Source organism: Pelodiscus sinensis, chromosome 1 (genome assembly GCF_052426305.1).
Source record: "Pelodiscus sinensis isolate ZL-2025 chromosome 1, ASM5242630v1, whole genome shotgun sequence".
In the NCBI taxonomy this organism is placed as follows: domain Eukaryota; kingdom Metazoa; phylum Chordata; order Testudines; family Trionychidae; genus Pelodiscus; species Pelodiscus sinensis.
In genome coordinates, this window is record NC_143052.1 from 246,288,583 (window position 1) to 246,309,486 (window position 20,904).

General features: G+C 42.2%; 1 protein-coding gene across 1 annotated transcript in view; it reads right to left on the reverse strand.

The window, feature by feature from the left end:
* The window catches only part of MYO16 (myosin XVI), a 518,064-nt gene extending 500,073 nt beyond the window's left edge, over positions 1 to 17,991 (reverse strand). The window contains exon 1 of the mRNA XM_075918615.2: positions 17,679 to 17,991. The gene's annotated coding sequence lies outside the window, so the exon portion shown is untranslated. The remainder of the gene's footprint in view (positions 1 to 17,678) is intronic.
* Between the last annotated feature and the right edge of the window lie 2,913 nt (positions 17,992 to 20,904).

Genomic DNA, 20,904 nt, shown 5'->3' on the forward strand with positions numbered 1-20,904 from the left:
TGGATTATCCCTGACATTTCTCATGAAAGAATGTGACCAAACTCTACACATAAACTTCCCATTGGACTCCAACCTTTTAAACTGATTCTAGAAATTTTTTTAAGAATCACCAACCTCCCAATCTATGCCATGAAAGTGACCCAAGAATTTTATTCATGTTGGTATGTAATGACCTTTACTCCATAACAGCTATTTTTTCTTCTTTTTAAATAACATCTTAATTTAATGAAATAAGTAAGTATTTGGGTAAGATCTAAAATATTCATTGAGCTGGTGGATAATGTGTCCAATCTTTTGGGATTGGTAGAACTTTATATATGGTAAATAAGTTTTTTAGTCACTGTGATGAGTGTAGCTAAACTGGACCATCTTTCAAAGGGTTAACTGTGTTTTGCAGAGTAAGGAAGCTCCACCCCTCTGACTCTGCTGCAGATGCTCAGCCCAGAGGCAAAGTATAAAAGGAAGAAGCCCAACTCAGTCTGGGCAGGCTGCTGAAGGGGGAGAATGCAGACTGCGGGTTCTTTCCAGGGAGTTTCAGAGCCACAGCCCTCAGAGTTCCTGATGGTTCAGAGAAAGGGCTGTGCTTGCATGAGCTATGCCACATAGGATCACAGAGACCTGGGGAACTGTGGAGCGTCTCTAAGGGTAGGTCTAAACTACAGGGTTTTTTCGAAAAAACTTCCCCTGCGTCTAGACTGCCACTGTCTTCTTTTGAAAGTAAATCGAATGAGCGTGGCAGTTTTTCCAACTGCGGAAAACCTCATTTTACGAGGAAGAATGCCTTTTTTTGAAAGTGCTCTTTTGAAAAAAGGCGCTATGTAATGCAAACTGTGCTTTTTCGAAAGAGAGCATCCAGACTTCTTGCTTTTTTCTAAAGTACTGGTTGTAGTCTAGACGCTCTTTTTCGAAAGCGGCTTTTTTGAAAGTATCTTTTGAAAAAGCCTTTTTCTAGACGTAGCCTGATATAAAGAGTAGGAAGCAGCCCAGGGGACTTAGACTTCACTCTGGGGGGTGAACTAAAGAATCAGTCAGCATGTTTCAGGATGATCCCCATTGAGTCAGTGCTGAGCATCCCCACCGCCACTCTGGGCTGGGTCTAAAGGAGCAGGAAGGGTTCAACTACCGCTACCCTGGGCATCACCCCTCCCCCAAGTGTGCCCCACTTCCCCTATTAGCCATTCAATACCACAGAGTGGATGATTTTACTGACTTTGGTTATTAGGCCATGCTGCCCTGAATGGAAGGGATACCTTATTTACTCTAGCCACTAAGCTGTACTTCCATGTTTTATAGTCAGGGTCACAAACACAGGACCTAACTGGCTGCTATACAGTTTTCCCCCTTCTTCTCACCATACATGATGCAGCACAGTAGATGGAGCGTACCTACCCTGTGATAGTAACACTCACTATATTAGACTTGCTCTCTGAGGGCATGTCTACACTAGGAAATTATTTTGAAATAAAATTCAGAATGATAACTCCTGAAATAACAAAATCAAAATAGCATTTTCCTACTATGGGGGAACCTTGAAATTAGTCCAAGGCAAGCTCCTTGTAGACCTATTACCTTTGACTTAGAGCCCCAGGAAGCACTGCGGAGTAATTGCTTTGAATTACTCTGGAGAGTAGTTATTTCGAAATAGCAGCAGCAGAGCTTCCCACTAACACTATTTAGAAATAACTATTTCACAATAAGTGTAATTCCCCCAAGGAAAACAGGAATACAGATTTCAAAATAACCAGCCCATTATTTCGAAAGAATGGGTTTGGTAGTGTGGACGTTCTGCATATTATTTCAAAATCAGAGTGGTTATTTTGAAATAATTCCCCGGCTGTGTCTAGACTGCATCCCTTTTCCGTAAAAGGGATGCAAATTAGACATATTGCAATTGCAAATGGGGATTTAAATTCCCCCCGCTTCATTAGCATAAAAATGGCTGCCGCTTTTTTCCGGCTCTGAGCTTTGCCGGAAAAAAGCACCAGTCTAGATGCGGATCTTTCGGAAAATAAAGCCCTTATCTCTCTTAAAACGAGTCACAACATTATCATCTGAAGAAATGAAAATTCTGAAATACTATGAGCAGTGGCCGATTCTGGTTCTATTTCCATGGAAATGGATGTAGGAAGCACAAAAATAAAGTTAGTGATTAAAGAAAATTCTTTAATGTGTTCTACCTTATTTTCAACAGCCATCATTTCTGGTAAAACGGAGAAGGGAAAGTTACCGGTAGCCAGTAGTCAGCAGAAACAGCAGCAACTGGGAGGGCAAACTGGCACACGTTAATTTTGCACCAGTATCCAGCGGTTGAAAATTTACAAGTGCCAAGTGTGTTTGTTTGTTTTTAAAAGCTAGAGATTACAAGATTTTCCAAATTAGAAAGAATAAACACATGAAACAGAAGTATCTTATTTCAAAAAACAATGTTAAATGCTCTTGCAATTAAAGATTTACAAAAATATTTACAGCTTTAATACAAAATATTTAAAAGCCAGTTACACATTTCAAGCTGTGCAATTTTACTACACTCTAATTGTTTAGTGATGGAAGGCATAATACCAGTGTGTATAATCACATCATATATGCTAAGTTACCACAACTGTAATATATATAAAAGCAATTTTTCATGAACAAATTTTCACTTATTTTCTATATGGTACTTATGATTTTATGTTAGTAAACAAGAGAGATAAGACTGCTAATTAATAATAGCTTCTTTCAGTGTTTTAGACAACTTTTACATGCTCTTTTCATGCCAAATATGTTGTAGATATGTTAAGTGTCTTATAGCAAACAATAGGAAGAATGCAAAAACATCACAAAGCAGCTATAAAGAGCTCTACAGCCATGCACAGAGAGCGATCTCCAGTTGAGTTCAGTTCTTAATTTCCAGAAACAACTGACTCGTTTATTATTGGGTTAACTGGACCATGTGTGTGAGTGTGAGTGTGAATGAGAATAAGAGTAAGAGTAAGAGAAAAATGATGCCTCTCCACTTTCTGTATTTCAGCATATTGGCTAGAACAGCAACCACAACTTTTCTGCACCTCCTTAATGAGTTAACCAGCATAATCCTTAAATGCTAGGATGTTTTGAATCAACAGAATTAAACCTGCAGAGTAAGAAATTTTGTTTCTGCAAAATATTGAAGCTTTAGTTTCATTCAGACATTGCTGAGAAACCTAAAGTCAGTATGTGAACACTGCTATTATCAATAATGTGTTCATCTATATTTACATTAACAGCCACTTAATGTAAATCTCCTCCCATATCTCAGGCTTGCTTTTCAAATGCTGAGGTTTAAAAATATGGCTGGGTGTCAAGTGTTTAAACATCTTTTGTTTCATCTATTGTAGCAATGCAAATAACTGGAACTGGGCAGAGAGCTTAGAATCTACCAAATAGAAACACATCACAAAGTGACAGCATTGGTAAATCAAGTAGACAACTACACTAGTTCTTCATTGATGTACTGTGAGAGCAGATCAGCAGATATAATGGTAAGAGGCTAAATGAGTTATTTTACTCATGACACAAGGAAAAACTAATGTTTAACTTCCCCATGGCAAGGAAAAAATATTCTCCCACAATTTTTGCTGTACGTTAATCTGTATTATTCTGCCATTCTAATATGAACACATGGTAACAGATGCTGGGACCTTGTAGGTTAACTTTCCCTTGGAGAAGAGAATTAAAAAAAACCCTGGATATATTCTTTGAGTAACTTGATTTACACATATAAATCAGTCCTGGAACAAAAATGGTTACAAATGGCTTCCAGGCAATCCAAGGGTTCTTAGCGCCAACACTAAGACCATGTGCACAGGGACCGTATCGCCTGAAAAATGGAGTCTAGTTATACAAAGAACAAACTACTTTGATGCTTGCTATCGTTTCCCTCAAAGAAACAGATCACACAGAATTAACAATACAAGCATTCCTTCAAGTGTGGTTGTACACTAAGGAAAAGAATGTGCATGTAACAGTGTCACCTGCTGACTGACTCCTACCCTAACAATACCTTCCCTTTCAGTGCTACATCTATATGACTAAATGAAGGGAGTGAGTCTCAAAAGTTACATTGAATCAGTTTGTGTGTGTCTGTCTGTCACACACACACATTCTCTCTCTCCTTGGTGAGCTGTTACTCATGCAATATTCCCACTAGAATAAGTAACTCTGTTCAGCAACGTAACAGACTCACAATCTGGCCTATTATATTATTTTCCAGTTAATCCAGTAAAAGTAGCATCATCTCCTTACAACTCCATGTTGCATCTTTATTTAGTATTTCTTACTTTATATAATGCAAATTAATTTTTAAAATAAAAACAATGACAGAGAACTTAATAAAAGTACACAAACACCTGATTACATCAGCTTCCTGCGCTAGAAGTTATCACTCATGTCACGTTACTGGATTTTAAAGGGAGCAGCCAGATCACTGCTGCACCCATGGGGCGGTATTGGCCCCAAAGTGTATACGAAGGGGGCCATGTGAGGTGTCAAATGAAAGCTTATCATCTTCTGATTCTATATATGCTATTCATGTAATTGTATAATATCTGTATGTGAAGTTATAAACATGTACTCTGTATGGACGCTGGAAACTTCTCTGTATGTGGTTGAGCAAGAGGCTCAGCCAATGGATATGCTAATGAGCAAGGCTCCAAGGACAATGGATCTCCAAAGTCTGGAGACACACCTGGTCACTGACCATGTGACTCTCATCAGCTTGGAAGAGACCAGGAAAGGATATAAAAATGCCATGTGGCACCCTCCATCTTGGTCTTCAGCTCAGCTCTTGATCCTAGAGGCAGCTTTGCAAGGAACCACGAGCCGGAAAGATCTGTGGACCGATCCTGACATAGGATGTACACCAAAGACTTTTAAGCCAGCAGTTATAACATCTCTGCTACAAGCCTGCATCAAGAACTGGGAGATTCGATGCATGTAATGTATGGTACTTTAACAACCTTCCTCTCACGCTTTTCTTTCTTTTAGTAATAAACCTTTAGATTTTAGATTCTAAAGGATTGGCTCAGCATAGTCTTGTGGGTAAGATCCAGAGTATAAATTGGCCTGGGAACTGTGACTGGTTTCTGAAGAACCCGTTCCGGGTAGGTGAGATTGGGTTCTATAACCCCACACCTGTGTGCAGGCCTGGGACTGATTGGGGCACAGGAAGTGCTGGGGTGTCGGAGGAATTTTGCTTGTGAAGCTTCTGGCTGGCCAGGTAGGCAGCTGAAGTGCTCTGTGTGACTGGTTTGTGGCCTATTTGGGAAGGGCTTCCAGTCTGGGGTTGTAAGGAGCCCTGATTTGAGCAATTCACCCTGAGCGGATGCCTTCAGCTGTGTCCAGACCCGGCCCGGTCCATCACAACTCACAAATAAGCATCAAATATAATTGTTTTCTTCTATTGTATTATTACTAAGGGTACGTCTAGACTACATGCCTCTGTTGCCAGAGGCATGTAGATTAGGCTACCAGACATAGGAAAATGAAGCGGCAATTTAAATAATCGCCACTTCATTTACATTTACATGGCTGCCGCGCTGAGCCAACAAACAGCTGATCAGCTGTTTGTCGGCTCAGCGCGATAGTCTGGACACGCGGGTGTCGACATCAAAGGCATTTGTCAACTATCCAGGTATACCTCATCCCAGGAGTTCCTTCAGAAGGGCCAAGAATTATGCCCATATTTTCACTCCCAAACTAAAAGTACCTGGGAGTCTTCTAAAAAGGCCTATCACTAAGGGGAAAGAGTTGGAGAACAATGTTTCCATATGTTCAATTAAGCAGGGCTTTATAGAGGTAACATGAGACAATTTTTTAATATTAACAACCCCACAATTTTGTGCTGGACACTTATGGTGATTGTATGAAGATTAATTGTATAAAAAATGTAGACACATTTTTGCGATATTCACATTACAATTATTTCAAGTATATCACAACCACAAACTTCAAAGGTATGTTCATTTTTGTTATCTATATTTCAAAATGCATGTGTGTACAATGTCCAACACAGTGGGGTTGTGATCTGATTAGGCTTTTTTCTAATACAAATGAATAACTGTTTCTAACCCCTTAAACCTAAGTATTGTATAATAAGCTTACACTTCGATAATTTCTGATCATTATGTTTTCTTGCATTCACTGTTAACTGATGGATTTTAAAGATAATGAAAATAAATATATTATTCAAGAAATAATTATCATGTACTTAAGACCATCTAACTCAAAGTATATACATTATTTTTCTGTTTCCTATAGCTGCCCTTATCTATATTGAAAATCACATGTAGTGATATTTAAAAAGAAATTTTTGGAGCTGCTAGATTGGTGCCATGTAGGACCTCTTAAGTCAATACCTATGCTGTGCTGGAATTCTAAATATTTAGTGTATTTTTACACTTACCTCTGTCTTTTGCCTGGACTTCTTCCTGCCACTCAAGAAAAGAATAAATATATTGGAAGGGAAGTTCTTGAGGTATAATTGGATAAGTCTCTCTTGAAGACTAATTTACCAGGTCTCCTGGGGTGATGTGATAAAAGAGGGTCTCTTGAGGAACAAAGACCCAGAGGAAATTTCTTGGTTAGAATGACATTTAGGCTACACTACAAAGAAAAATCTGGAAAAGATACGCAAATTGTGAACTGCAATTTGTCTATCTTTTTCTGCTTTTCGTCTTGAAAGAGGCTTTTATGACATTTACACTAGGCCAAATGTTAAGAAAAAACCCCTCTTTTGGAATATCCCTTTTTCCTCAGAGAACGAGGCTTACAGGGATACCAAAAAAACGCGTCTGTTTTAACGAATTTTTTTTTGGAAAAGCAGATGCGTTCCTTGGACACAGCAGAGCTTTTTTGAGATACCTTCAGTATCCAAGAAAAGGTCTGCAGTGCAGACATATCCTTAGAGAGGATGGCATATTGAGGGTCTCTGTAATAGCCAATTTAGCACAGACATGTGTTACTGGTCATGGAAGTCAAATAAATGGTGAAAGAAAGAAGGAAGGAAAGAAAGAAAGATGTTTCGGGGATATTTTGGACAAATTCATAAAGGGAAATCAATGTCTAGGGTAGTGTTTCCCTCTAACTTTTCCCACCACCTGAGAGGAATGAATTTTGTTATGTGCGCCAATATGTAGGTGGTGTGTGATATAAAATACTAGAACTGAAAGGGACCTCAAGAGATCATCAAGTCCAGTCCCCTGCCCTCACCACAGGACTAATCACCATCTAGATCATCCCTGAAAGATGTCTGTCTCACCTGCTCTTAAATATCTCCAGTGACGGAGATTCCACAACCTCCCTAAACAATTTATTCCAGTGTTTAACCACCCTGACAGGCCATTTTCCTAATGTCTAACCTAAACCTCCTTTGCTACAGTTTAAGCTTATTGCTTCTTGTCCTATCATTAGAGGCCAAGGAGAACAATTTTCCCCTCTCCTCCCTGTGACACCCATTTAGATACCTGAAAACCATTATCATGTCCCCTCTCCGTCTACTCTTTTCCAAATTAAATAAACCCAGTTCCTTCAGCCTTCCCTCATAGGTCATGTTTTCTAGACCTTTAATCGTTTTTGTTGCTCTTCTCTGGACCTTCTCCAATTTCTTCACATCTTTTTTCAAATGTGGTGCCCAGAACTGGACACAATACTCCAACTGAGGCCTAATCACTGCAGAGTAGAGCGAAGAATGACTTCTCATGTCTTGCTCACAGCACTCTTGTTAATGCATCCCAGAATCATGTTTGCTTTTTTTGCACCAGCATCTCACTGTTGACCCATATTTAGCTTGTGGTCCACTATGACCCCTAGATTCCTTTCTGCAGTACTCCTTCCTAGACAGTCGCTTCCCATTCTGTATGTGTGAAATACATTGTTCCTTCCTAAGTGGAGTAGTTTGCATGTTTCTTTATTAAACTTCATGCTATTTACCTCAGACCATTTCTCCAGTTTGTCCAGAGCATTTTGAATTTTGACCCTATCCTCCAAAGCACTTGCAACTCTTCCCAGCTTGGTATCATCTGCAAACTTAATAAGCGTTCTCTCTGTGCCATTATCTAAATAGTTGATGAAGATATTGAACAGAATCAGTCCCACACAGTGGTTCACATTCATGTGGCAGGAGTGGGGCAAAGGGATTTCTGTGGGAGGGGGCTCGGGCCTGGGGCAGCAGGTTGGGGTCCAAGAGCATAAAGTTTTATCTGGGGACGTGGGCTCACAGCTGAATCCAGGGATCAGGAGCTTTGCAACGGGCAGAGGGTTGTGTTGCAAGAGGCTCCAGCTGATGCAGATTCTGGGTTGGAGTCAGAGATGAGGGGCTCAGCACTGAAGCAGAAGGTTAGAGTACATAGGTGTGAGGGCTCTGGCTGGGAGTGCAAGCTATAAGGTGTAGCTGTATTAAGGTGTCTGTGGTAAAGGAGGATGCTCTGGGGCTACTGAAAGGAGAAAGGACTTCTCCCAGCTCTCTCTCATCTGACAGTAGCACCTGGGCTAGGAGGAAAAGCACCCGTCCTCACTGTGGCAGTTCTGTCGCTGGGATGGGAGATAGGTGCCCCTCCCACACCCCAACAGGTCCAAATTAGGTGACATGACTAATGCAATCTCTGGGAAGTATTAGGCACTTTAAAGAACTTTTGGTGACAATAAATATGAAGATTTCCCAGGGAATTCTTGGGGAGCAAGGAATGCAAATGACCCACTTCTGAGGGCTACAATGTGAAGCTGTTCCTTGAGCAGAAAGCCATTGTCTGTCTCATTCCCTCATTCATTGTCTTTTCAGAGGCCCAAGCATGATACAATTGCCTCATAAAATGATGAGCCTTCTTGTTCTCAGCAGAAGTTATGAACTTGAAACTTCAAGAATGTCTTTGTGTAGGACTTTCAAGGACTCTTTCAAAAAAAGGTGCTATGTAATGCAAACTGTGCTTTTTCAAAAGAGAGCATCCAGACTGCATACATAAGACATCTTTCTTTGCCATCATAAAAACATAGAACAAAATTAAAATCTGTGTTTGTAGTAATCACTACTTATGTCTACTGTATATTGTCAGAGACATAAAGTTGTCTATTAAAAAGTTAGAAATCAGTAGTTTTGATTTCCTTTTTCTATAAAATGGCTTGCACAAAGGTAATCATGAGGGCTACATCTAGACTGACCCCGCTTGCACAAGAAAATATGCAAATGAGGTGAAGCTGTGAATATCGCCATGCATCATTTGCATACTTAATGAGCTGCCATTTTGTGCAAGAGGCTTATGTGCAAAAAAGAGCTGTCTACATGGTTCCTTTTTGCGCAAAAAACCCCTCTTGTGCAAGAGCTGCTCTGCCGCTTTTTTTCAGGAAGAACAGCTCTTGCGCAAGAGGGGGTTTTTGTTCAAAAAGGAGCTGTATAAACTGCTCCTTTTTGCACAAAAGCCTCTTGCACAAAAATGGTGGCTTATTAAGTATGCAAATGAGGTGTGGCAATATTCACCACTTCACCTCATTTGCATATTTTCTTGCGCAAGAGGGGGCAGTCTACACATAGCCTTTAAAATGAACAAGAACCTTAAGAATAATTAAATTGGGCATTTTGTTATACAGCCGGCCCCCAAGTTACGAATGGGTTATGGACCAAACACTTGGCCGTAACTCAAAATGTTTGTAAGTTGGACCCCATTGAGTTACGACCGCGCTGTTCGTAAGCGCAGGTCGTGTTTGTAACTTGGGGACCGCCTTTACGACTGCTTAATGGGAGGTTTGGTCGTAAATGCAAACGGTAGTAAAGCAACTGTTTGTAACTTGGGGACCGGCTCTATCTGGCTTATGGATGAATGTGCTACGTGTGCTAATCTGTCACTGTATATAAAGAACATTAATGACTTAACATACCAGACTATTCCGCATGTTCTCAAATGTTCTCTACCATATACAAATTACCCAAAGAGTAAGTTTGCTGATAATTTCAGGGGTTTATGTAAAAATGTTCACCTCCAAAATGCTATGGATAAAAATCATAGCATTCTCTTGTGTACTCATAGCAAGACCTACTGAGAATGCATATTTATCAATGAAACACGAATCAGATGATCATCACTGAAGCTTTATCAATAAATACATGGCAAAGAGACTAGCCATCTGACCATTAGCATAAAATATTTGGCTGTAGACACTGGGATTCTCAGGTGATTTCTATAAGATTTCTATGGGAAAGAAAATGAAATAGGCATACATTTAGGGCACAATAGTACTTAGTTCTTACTAAACGTTCACAAATTATAAATGCTGGATTTGGCAATAGACTATATGAAAACCTTTTATCTTATTGATCTGAAAATATTTTATCATTTGTTATGTCGTTCAGAAAGGTACAATGACCTGTATTTCCAATATTAAATTGAGTGTTATATAGCAGGCCTGGACCACCCAATATTAAACATCTGAAGTAGTTGTTACTGCTGGCAACATGTGAGGACATGATGCTGCCAAACATCACTGAGTGCATCCCTAATTATTGCTAATTTTATGAGAGGGCACAACATTCTTCTGTAGTCATTAGTTGTAAGAATCTCTGAATTAACAGCACACAGAAGACAAAATTGAAACACTTGAAGACAATCACGTAGCAAGACTCCAAAAAGGGCAGGTGCAACAATAGGGTAGAGGCCTCCTTTCTGATTCCAAAATCTGCCCTCCTGCAGCACTACTCTAGCCCCCTGCTTCCCTCCATCTCCTTCACAGCCCCAATGCAGCCTCTATGTCCACCAGCTCCTGCCCAGCTACTCCATAGCCCCAGTGAACCCTGCTATCCCTAAATTCCTGCCTAACTTCCTTCCAGTTTCCTCATGGCTCCCATACATACCTCCATCTTCTCCATAACCCCTCATTTTCCCATCCAATTCTGATCCAGCCTCCTTCAATCTAGCCTTCTGCTCCCACAGATCTGATTAAATTAGCTCTCCAGGCACTTTTAGGTCTTCTCCTGTCCCCACTTCCCTGATGCACTTTCCTAGCCACATGTCAAACCCCCACAAATCCTCGCTTAGTTCTCCAACTTGGTCTCCTTCAGCTCCGATTTAGTCCTCAACTTCTCTCATTGTGCCCAGTAGAAAGCAGCCAAAGCTTTTACCTACCTTTTACCTGGCTGGAATGATTTAGTTGGGGTCGGTCCTGCTTGGAGAAAGAGGTTGAACTAGATAGCATCCTGAGATCTCTTCCAAACCTAATCTTCCATTATTCCATTTCAAGGGAAGTGTGTGTGTGTGGGGGGGAAGGTGGAGAACAGGAGCACATCTGCCATCTCTGCTCCCCCCACATGTCTCTATGCCACTGGTGCTACCTCCAGCTTTACCTTTTCTGCATGTTCTTGTCACTTGTTCACACCTGCAGTTACTGCAAGTGAATGACCCTCCTCATCCCAGCCCCCACTTCTGTTCCAAGGAGCTAGTTGGTGCCATTCTCCTATAGAAGCCCCTCTGATTGGGTCCCCATAATCTTAGTACCTTTGGACTGTGTCCCCCTTTGGACTGTGTCACTGTAGTTATGCCATTGCATGTAGAAAGTGCAAATGAGATCTACTACACTGTTACCTGACAGCTTTCAGGTACCTAAAAGGGGGTTACAAGGAGGATGGAAACATTATTTTCCTTAATCTCTGATGATAGGACAAGAAGCAATAGGTTTAAATTGCAGCAAGGGAGGTTTAGGTTGGACATTAGGAAAAACTTCCTAACTTGTCAGGGTGGTTGAACACTGGAATACATTGCCCAGGGAGGGTGTGGAATCTCCATCCCTGGAGATTTTTAAGAACAGACATCTGTCCAGGATGGTCTAGGTCAGTGGTTTTCAAACTTTTTTTTCTCTTGACCCAATTGAAGGAAATCATTAATGCCTCTGACCCAACATAATGTGACTAGAGTGTGGGCTACAGAGTGGGGCTGAGGATGAGTGCTTTGGAATGTAGGAGAGCCTCCAGCTTTGTGGGGGTTGGGAATCAGGGCAGTGGCAAAAGGGGCTTACCTTGAACGGCTCCTGGTCAGCAGTGGTGCTAAATAAGGTTTCCTGCCTCTTCTTACACCACGGACCATGCTGTGCCCCAGAAGTAGTCAGTAGCAATGGGAGTGTGAAGCTAGTGCTCAGGGCAAAGGCAGTGTGTGTGGGAGCCCTGTGTGCAATCCACTCTCCCCCACATAAAGATCTAGGACTGTTGCTAGCAACTTCTGGGGCACAGCACAGTCTGCAGGGCCAGGACAGGCAGGTAGCCTGCCTTAGCACCCCTCCTGGTCACCGGATCTCCCTGCAGCAAAGAGACACAGTGCCTGACTTTCCATGACCCAATACTGGGTCATGACTTATAGTTTGAAAACCACTGGTATAGATGGTGCTTGGCCTGCCATGAGTGCAGGGGACTGAACTTGATGACCTCTTGAAGTTCCTTCTGGTTCTATAATCACAAGCTCTTAGAGGCAATTTTAACTGTTTGAATGTGTAAATCCTTCAAATTGCTTTTGGATCACACACCTCTTTTTTGGTAGCAGTGTAAGCATTTGTATAATTGTTGCTTAGCACAGCATTTGTTTTTTGGCATGGTATCATACTAATCAGGTTTGTCTTGTCTGCAAACCATGTTCTGCAGGAATTCCTACTCTGCCTTATGATCTTTGCTTCAAATATTATATGTTTCCTAGGAGCATGTAACACACTCTGCTCACTTCACTGTGCTGCTTTGAAATCAGGGAGCTATTTTAAGGAACATCACGCTTGACTGAAATAGAACAGTGGTTTCCAAGCACAGCGAGACATTGCCATGTGTTGATCATGCAGTTGCCTCAAACAAGTGTAAAATACCCAGATTTCAAGAAAGCTTAAGCAATATTTGATTAGATACAATTTATACTATACAAGAGTCAGCCTATCCACCTGTTGACCAGATGGGTGATTATATTAATTCACATTTAACATTAAGTATAATGCCAAAAATTCTACTTCAAACATTACTGACAGGATGTACACACTTTTTCACAGTTTCACCACAAACAGACATATTTCACTTTTACAACGAAAAGTAATTCCAACAGATAGGCAATGGGGACTAGAGGATAAAACATGAGAGTCAAGATACTGAGGTCCTATTCTACAGTTCTACCAGCTACGTCTAGACTACAGGCTTCTTGCACAAGAAGCTTTTTTCGGAAAAGATCTTCCAAAAAAACTTCTTGCACAAGTGAGCGTCCACACTGAAAAAGCACATTGAAAAAGTGATGCGCTTTTTCAAAAGATAGCATCCAGACTGCCTGGATGCTTTCTCTCATGGAAGCAGTGACTGCTATGGACAGAATGGCCACTAGGGCACTCGTGTTTTTTCCTTTTCCTTCTTCTTCCAAAAAAACTCCTTCTTCCCCATCCACACATGCCTTTTTGTGAAAGAGCTCTTCACAAAAAGGCTTCTTCCTTGTAGAATAAGGATTACTAATTGCGCAAAAACCCCTCTTTTCTTTTGATTTACTATTGAAAGAATGCGCTTGCAGTGTGAACATAATTCAAGTTTTGTAGGAAAAATGCCATTTTTCCAACAAAATTCTGTAGTCTAGCTATAGCTCCACTTACCTCCCATATCACTTTCAGAAAGTCACTTCTCTCTGCTTTTTTCCCCTTTACTGCTTTATTTGCTTGATTACTTAGAGCAGTGGTTCAAAACCAGGGTCATGTGTATTCCTGGGGGTAAACAGAGATCTCCCAGGGGGTATATCAACTCATCTAAAAATTTGCCTAGTTTTCCAACAGACTACATACAAAGCACTAGCAAAGTCAGTACAAACTAAAATTTCATACAAATGACTTGTTGGTACTGTTCTACATACTATACACTGAAATGTAAGTACTGCACAATATTTATATTCCAATTTATTTATTTTAACATTATATGGTAAAAATAAAAGAGTAAACACATTTTCAGTAACCGTGTCAGTGACACTTTTGTATTTTTATGCCTGATTTTGTAATGAAGTCTTTTTTTAAGTGAGGTGAAATTTGGGGGTACACAAGACAAATCAGAGTCCTGAAAGGGGTACAGCAGTCTAGAAAGGTTGAGAGCCACTGATTTACACTACGTACTCTTTGGGGAAAGGACTTATCTCTCAAGTATGTCTTTGTACAGCGCCTAATGCTCCATTCTAGGCTGGGACTTCTAGGTGTTATTGTAATACAAATAAATCACCAACACTATGATGCAGAGTTCAGAGCTCTGCACATCCTACCACACAAATTCAATTTTCTGAATTGAGCTCTTTCTTTCTGTGCCAGCATGGATAGGAACATGGAGGATTCAGCTTACTTAGTTCAAGGGAAGAGCCTCTGTAGTTAGCCTACCACTCTGCCTCCCATGCCAAATTCAAAAGAGCAATGAAAGGCTTTGAAAGGATTCATATTAGACCTCCTTAACAAAGGAAACTCATCAAGGGTACAGGACGGCAAACAAAGAGGAAAAAAGGGCAAGCTCAGAGTAAAAAAAGGGGAGGGGTGGAATAAATACCCAAATTAAACCAAATCATTTCTATTTCCTAAGGAAATAATACTTGGCACTTCTCATACTCAAGGTGCCTCACAAACAGGAAATAGGAGCCAACAAACATGTGGACAAGGGTGATCCGGTTTCAGAAAGCCTTTGGCTCAGTCCCTCACCAAAGGCTCTTAAGCAAAATAAGTAGTCCTGGGATAAGACAGGAGGTCCTCTGATGGATCAGTAACTGATTCAAAGATAGGAAAGAAAGGGGTAGGAATAAATGGTCTGTTTTCGCAATGGAGAGACATAAAGAGTGGTGTCCCTCAGGAATCTCTCCTGAGTTCAGTGCTGTTGACCATATTAATAAATGACCTGGGAAAAGGAGTAACCAATGAGGCAACGAAGTTTGAAGATGACATTAAATTGCTCATGATTAAGTCCAAAATAGACCGTGAAGAGATACAAGGGAATCTCACAAAACTGGCTGACTGGGAAACAAAATGTTATATGCAGTGTCACTGTAGCCATGTCAGTCCCACAATAATAGAGACAAGCAGGAGCACCAACAGCCTCCACAGGCCACTGGGCAAGGTGTGTATGGGGAGGAAGCCCTGTGCTCCTGGAAGGGGCAGGGCCTCAGGCGGATGCGGAAGGGCTGGGGACAATTTAAAATTACTGGGGCTCCAACTGCCACTGCTGCCTCATTAATAGAAGTGGCTGGAAGTCCTAGGCCCTTTTGAATTGGCAACCCCACCCCCTCCCATCAGTGGGCCAGGAGACAAGAGAGTGAGTTGATATCTTTTATTGAACTAGCTTCTGTTGAGGAGGAAGACAAGCTTTCAAGACACACAGAGAGTTCCAGCTGGAAGAATAGCCCTGTATGGCCCCCAAAGCTTGTCTCTCTCACCAAAAGAGGTTGGTCCCCCACAAAGACTCAAATTGTCTCTGGACAATAAAATGGCATATGAAATTCAGTAATGCTAAATGTAAAGTAATGTACACTGGAAAATATAATCCAAACTACACAAACAAAATGATAGTAGTCTAATTTTAGGCTGAGTCTACACTGCACCCTTCACTCAAAATTAGATATGCAATTTGCATAGCGCAAATTGTGTATCTTATTTTCATTATTTTTCAAAATAGGCTCTTTCAAAATTTGGCGCATCTACACAGCACCAAATTTTGAACTAACAAACTATTTTAAGACATCTCTTATCTCTCGTGCAATGAGGTTTGCAGGGATGCTGAAATAGTGTGTCCACTGTATTTCACAATAGCAGACACGTTCAAAAGACATGGGGTAGCTATTTCAGGATACCTCTGGTACCACAAAATAACAGTGCAGTGTAGACGTATCCTAAATTAGATGTTACTACAAGAACGAGATCTTGGAGTAATCACAGATAGTCTTTTGAAAACACCCACTCAATGATCTATACAGTAGTCAAACTAGCTAACACATAAGAAGACAGAAAATATCAGAATTTCACTATATTAATATATGGTCAGACCACACCTTGAATAGTGTAGTGGGTCTGGTCATCCATCTCAAAAACAGATATACTAGAATTAGAAAAGGTACAGAGAAGGGCAACAAAATGATCAGGAGTATGGAATAGCTTCCATTTGAGGAGAGATGAAAAAGCCTGGGGACTGTTCATCTTAGAAAAGATGACTGAGGAGAGCCATGACAGAGCTTTATAAAATAATGAATAATGAATAGAGAAAGTGAATAGGAAAGTTATTTCCACCCTCCCCCCCAACATAACACATGGACCAGGGGTCACCAAATAAAATTAATAAGCAGCAGGTTTAAAACAGACAAATGGAAGTGCTTGATCACATAGTACACAGTTAGCCTGTGGAACTCATTGCCAAGAGAATGTTGTAGAGGCCAAAAGTAATACTGGGTTTAAAAAATGAGGAAAGTTCACCAATGGCTATTAGTCAAGATAGTCAGGGATTCAAATCTGTGCTCGGATGCCCCTAAATCTCTGACTGCCAGAAGCTGGGACTGGGCAGCAGATGTTGGATTATTCAAATTGCCCTGTTCTGTTCATTCTCTCTGAAACATTTGGCACCAACCACTGTCAGGGGACAGGATCCTGGGCTGAGTGGACCATTGGTCTGACTCACTATGGCCATTCTTATGTACTTCAACCAATTAATTAATAGGAACATGAACCCTGTGAGACTGGTATCACTCCTATTTTAAACAGAGGGAAACTGAGGCAGGCAGTTTCAGCTTGCCCAAGATTTTGGCTGAAACTCAGCATTAGAGAAGGGAGGAGAACCCAGGAATGCCATGCTCACACCACTAGCCTGCACCTTTCCTAGAAAAGACAGCGAGCAAAACCAACATAATCTTTTGTTGCTGATAGGTTGGTTTGGGAGTAAAGTTATCTTTTACTCACACTGCTTGGAGGGCAAGCTTGGGTCATCCCCCAAGAGGAGGATGCTCAGTAGAATGTCACTAAACTAAAGCAAAGGATTGGAGGTAGGATGGGGGGGGGGATAGATCCTAGACTAGTTTTCTGCCTTCTGCTCTTTTCTCTTATAGATTCACTGTTTTACACCCTTTTTGACTCCAGGGACCAGCTTGCTGCCTTCCTCAGTGGAGTCAGAGAGAGCTCAAGGTGAGGTGGTGGGGGGGGGGAGTTGAGGAACACACCCACAGGTGCTGGAACGGGGGGGCAGCACCCCCTGTCTTGCAGTGGTTTCCATCACACAGGGGGTTTGCGTTTAGTTCAATAGCTTTCAGCACCCTCCCCCCCCCACACACATACTGTGCACATTATCCCAGCCCCCCAGGATTGCTCCCCCCCCCCCCCACACACACACACAGCACAGGTTCCAGCATCTTCCCTGAGGGGCCACCTGAGCCACTCTGCCCTTCGCTCGCCTGCGACTAGCCGCTTTCACCCTTCTCCGGCCGGGCCCCCCTCACAGCCGGGCGGGGTCCCCCAGCTCTAAGGCTGGCTCAGGACACAAAGCGCGACGCGTGCGGCAGCCCCGGCCGCTTCCCGGGGCTCAGGCGCTGGCGAACCCTGTCTCCGCCCGCCAGGGCAGCTCAAGAGGCGCTTCAGCAGCCTTTGGCTCTGCACCGCAACCAGCGCCTGAAGTTGAGCGGGGCAACAAAGCCGCCCGCCGGGTCCCCCGCGCCCGCTCGCCTCACACTCACCGCTGGGACCGGGGGCTCCGCACCCTGCGGCTACGAGACGCTCTGGATTGCCCCGGGATACGTGGCCGGCGTGTTGCAGGCTCCGCCGCTCAGGCACTTGCAGGCAGAGAGGTCCTGCAGGAGTCCCCCTGCCTAGACTCTGCCGAGCGGGGGTGGGAGGGGATCCGAGCGGGAGGGACACACACACACACACACACTAATTACAGCTGCTTAGTCAAAGCTAACAGCTGCTTTGCTTTCCCTCCTCCACGGGTCCCAGGAGGTGTGAGCGCTGGAGGCTCCGCTTATGTCAATCTCTTGACACACACTTTCGCTTTCTGTCCGTGTCACCCCCCTTCCTCCCGGTCTCCTCTCCTTTACTTCTCTGTCTCACACACAGGCTGTTTGTTCTACCCCCTCTCTGTCAAACACGGCTCCGTGTGTGTGTTTCTTCTGGTCTGACACACATATTTCCTTGCCTGACAGTTTCCGACTGTTCCTATCACTGGGGCAGAAGCAGCAATGGTAGAAGCTTGAATGGCTAGAGCCTTGCAAAGATATATCCACTTTATATCCACAGGTATCTGTATTTGCGGATGTGGCTACCAATTTTGGCAGCTCATTTTTGCAGTTATGGTGGATGCCAATACAAATTTTGTAGCTACCACCCCATAAATTTGCAGATATCCGCTTTATATCCGGGGGTGTCCACATACATGAATGTGGATGCAGATATCTGCAAATTATTTTTGCAGATGCGGATAGCAATTTTGTATCCTCACAGGGCTTTATTAATAAAGACAAGCTGACCACCCTTTAATCACTGTACTTTCTCTGAGCAGGATTAGATGGCATTGTCATTTCAATGTTCAGACTGTCTACACTAGTGCTCACACAGTCGTCACTGTCAATGGATTTATAGCCCCAACAGCAGTGTAGACATACTTATTTCCTCATCTCCACTATCCATACCTCTTTTACATCACTATGAATAACAATGACAATTAGGATAAAGCCATTATTTTAATTGACTCAGTACAATAAGGTGACAGGAGCATTGCATAATCAAAACAAAAGAAAGTTAATGTACTGAACACTTTGGAAAAAGCAAGCGAAGCACGAATAGACACTACATAATCAGGTCTTCCAATGGTGCTGGAACAGTTTTTGGAAAAGTGTTCCTGAGCTTCACCCCACCCCATTACCCATGACCAGGCCCCTAACTGACCCGTACAACTGGGGCTGGCATCCAGGACCCTGAATGTGGGGCCAGTAGCCAGGCAGGAGCCTGATGTTGGCAGCAAAGCCTCACGGCTAGCAGTCAAGCAGAACCCAGGACCAGCAAAGGAGCCTCTGGGCAGCAACAGGCCCAGCATCCAAGAAGCTGGGAGGTCAGGACCCTGGATGCCAGGGGCAAAGGGCAGGGATGCCCAAAACCTGGGAATCCTGCAACACCAACTGCACACCTACTTCCCACACCTCTGAAGACTTCGGTATCTTCTGTTAGAAAATATGCCACTAGCACATGAGAATATTGGTTACAGTATACAGCTTCTATATCCCTTGAATTTATTCAGATGTATGGCAGAAGTTTATAAAGATGAGAAACTCCCTTGTCTGTTTTTTTGCCTTTGAATCAACTGCTTGAAGAAAGGGGGGGGGGGGGGGAACGGTTCAAATTAGAACAATCTGGTTGCTGTTCAGCACAACAAAGAACTGGCTGATTCCCTGCCAAATTGACAATGCCAAACAAAAGGGAAACACTGGGAACATCACAGCTGAAGCTCAGTGAAATGGCAAATCTTAAAAGATACAGTTATGAAAAAAATGCCACTAAAGTTACATTTCTACATCCACATGCTATTAACAGCATTCTCATGCTTCAGTGTGATCATGCTCAACCTGAGGTACAGGTACCCCCGGGGGCATGCAGAGGTCTTCCAGGGGTATTAACTCATCAAGAGATTGATCTAGTTTTACAACAGGTTACATAAAAAGCACAAGAAAATTCAGTACAATCTAAAATTTCACACAAAGACTTGTTTACAATGATTTATTTACTATGCTAGCGGATTTCCCCAAGTGGGCCCACACTTTGAGAAGCACTGTACTAGGAGATGCTCTGATTTGTGCGTTGGGCCATGTCTATACTACTAGAGAGTTTAACATCACAGCTGTACAGATGCATCTGTGCTGCTCCAAGGTGGTTGTGTAGCCACTGTATGCCAGAGCGAAAGCACTCTCCTCTCCACATTATTAACCATCCCCAGTAAACAGCTGTAGCTATATCAGCAGATGATGCTCTCCCATTGACACATAGTGCTGCCCACTGCAGACTTCTGTTGATGTAACTTATGCCACACTCAGCGGAGGTTTTTGTTTGTTTGTTTGTTTTAACATTCCTAAGGGTACGTCTACACTGAAAACCTATTTCAGGATACTGGAGTATCCCAAAATAGCTATCCCATGTCTTCACAGCAAGCCTTTTATTTCGGGCTCATTATTCCAACATCCCTGTAAACCTCATTGTATGAGGAGTAAGGGATGTTTTGGTATAGCATCAAAGTAATTTGGGTAGCTCAAATTGTGTTTCTTATTTTGAGTTATGGTGGAGTGTAGACACACCCTAAGGAGATAGAAGTTATACCAATAAAAGTGCTAGTGAAGACATAGCAAAAGACATAAACGGTATGCATTTCTTAAGGTTAATGCCCGCACAAAGTTGGAGAAATTATACCACTTATTTACAGTTATTAATATTCTAATTACAGTCAGTATTTCCCCACAACAATTTCAACTGAGACAGAAAACACTACAGATATATGGAGCTAGCCCTCAATTCTGCAAACATGTGTTTGCCTTTATTCAGATGAATAGTTCTAATGAAAATCATGTGACAACTTATACGAGTAAATATAAGCACTGAGAAAGTTTTGCAAGATAGGGGTCTTTGTCAAAAAAGGATCAAGTAGCAAATATTAAAATAGAAGCAGAATGGTGATTTGTAAAACAAATATTAAATAATTCAAGTGATATTTCTGCTTTTTAGAAGCAGAGAAACAAGACAAAGCTTTGGCTTGAGAGAAGTTGCCCATCTCCACAGAACAGTGTAACATTACCTCTCCTTTGTGTGGCCATACAGGACGGCTACGTCTAGACTGGCCACAAATTCCGGAAAAGGGGTGCAAATCAGGTAAGTCAGCATAGGGAAATCCGCGGGGGATTTATATATCCCCCGCGGATTTAA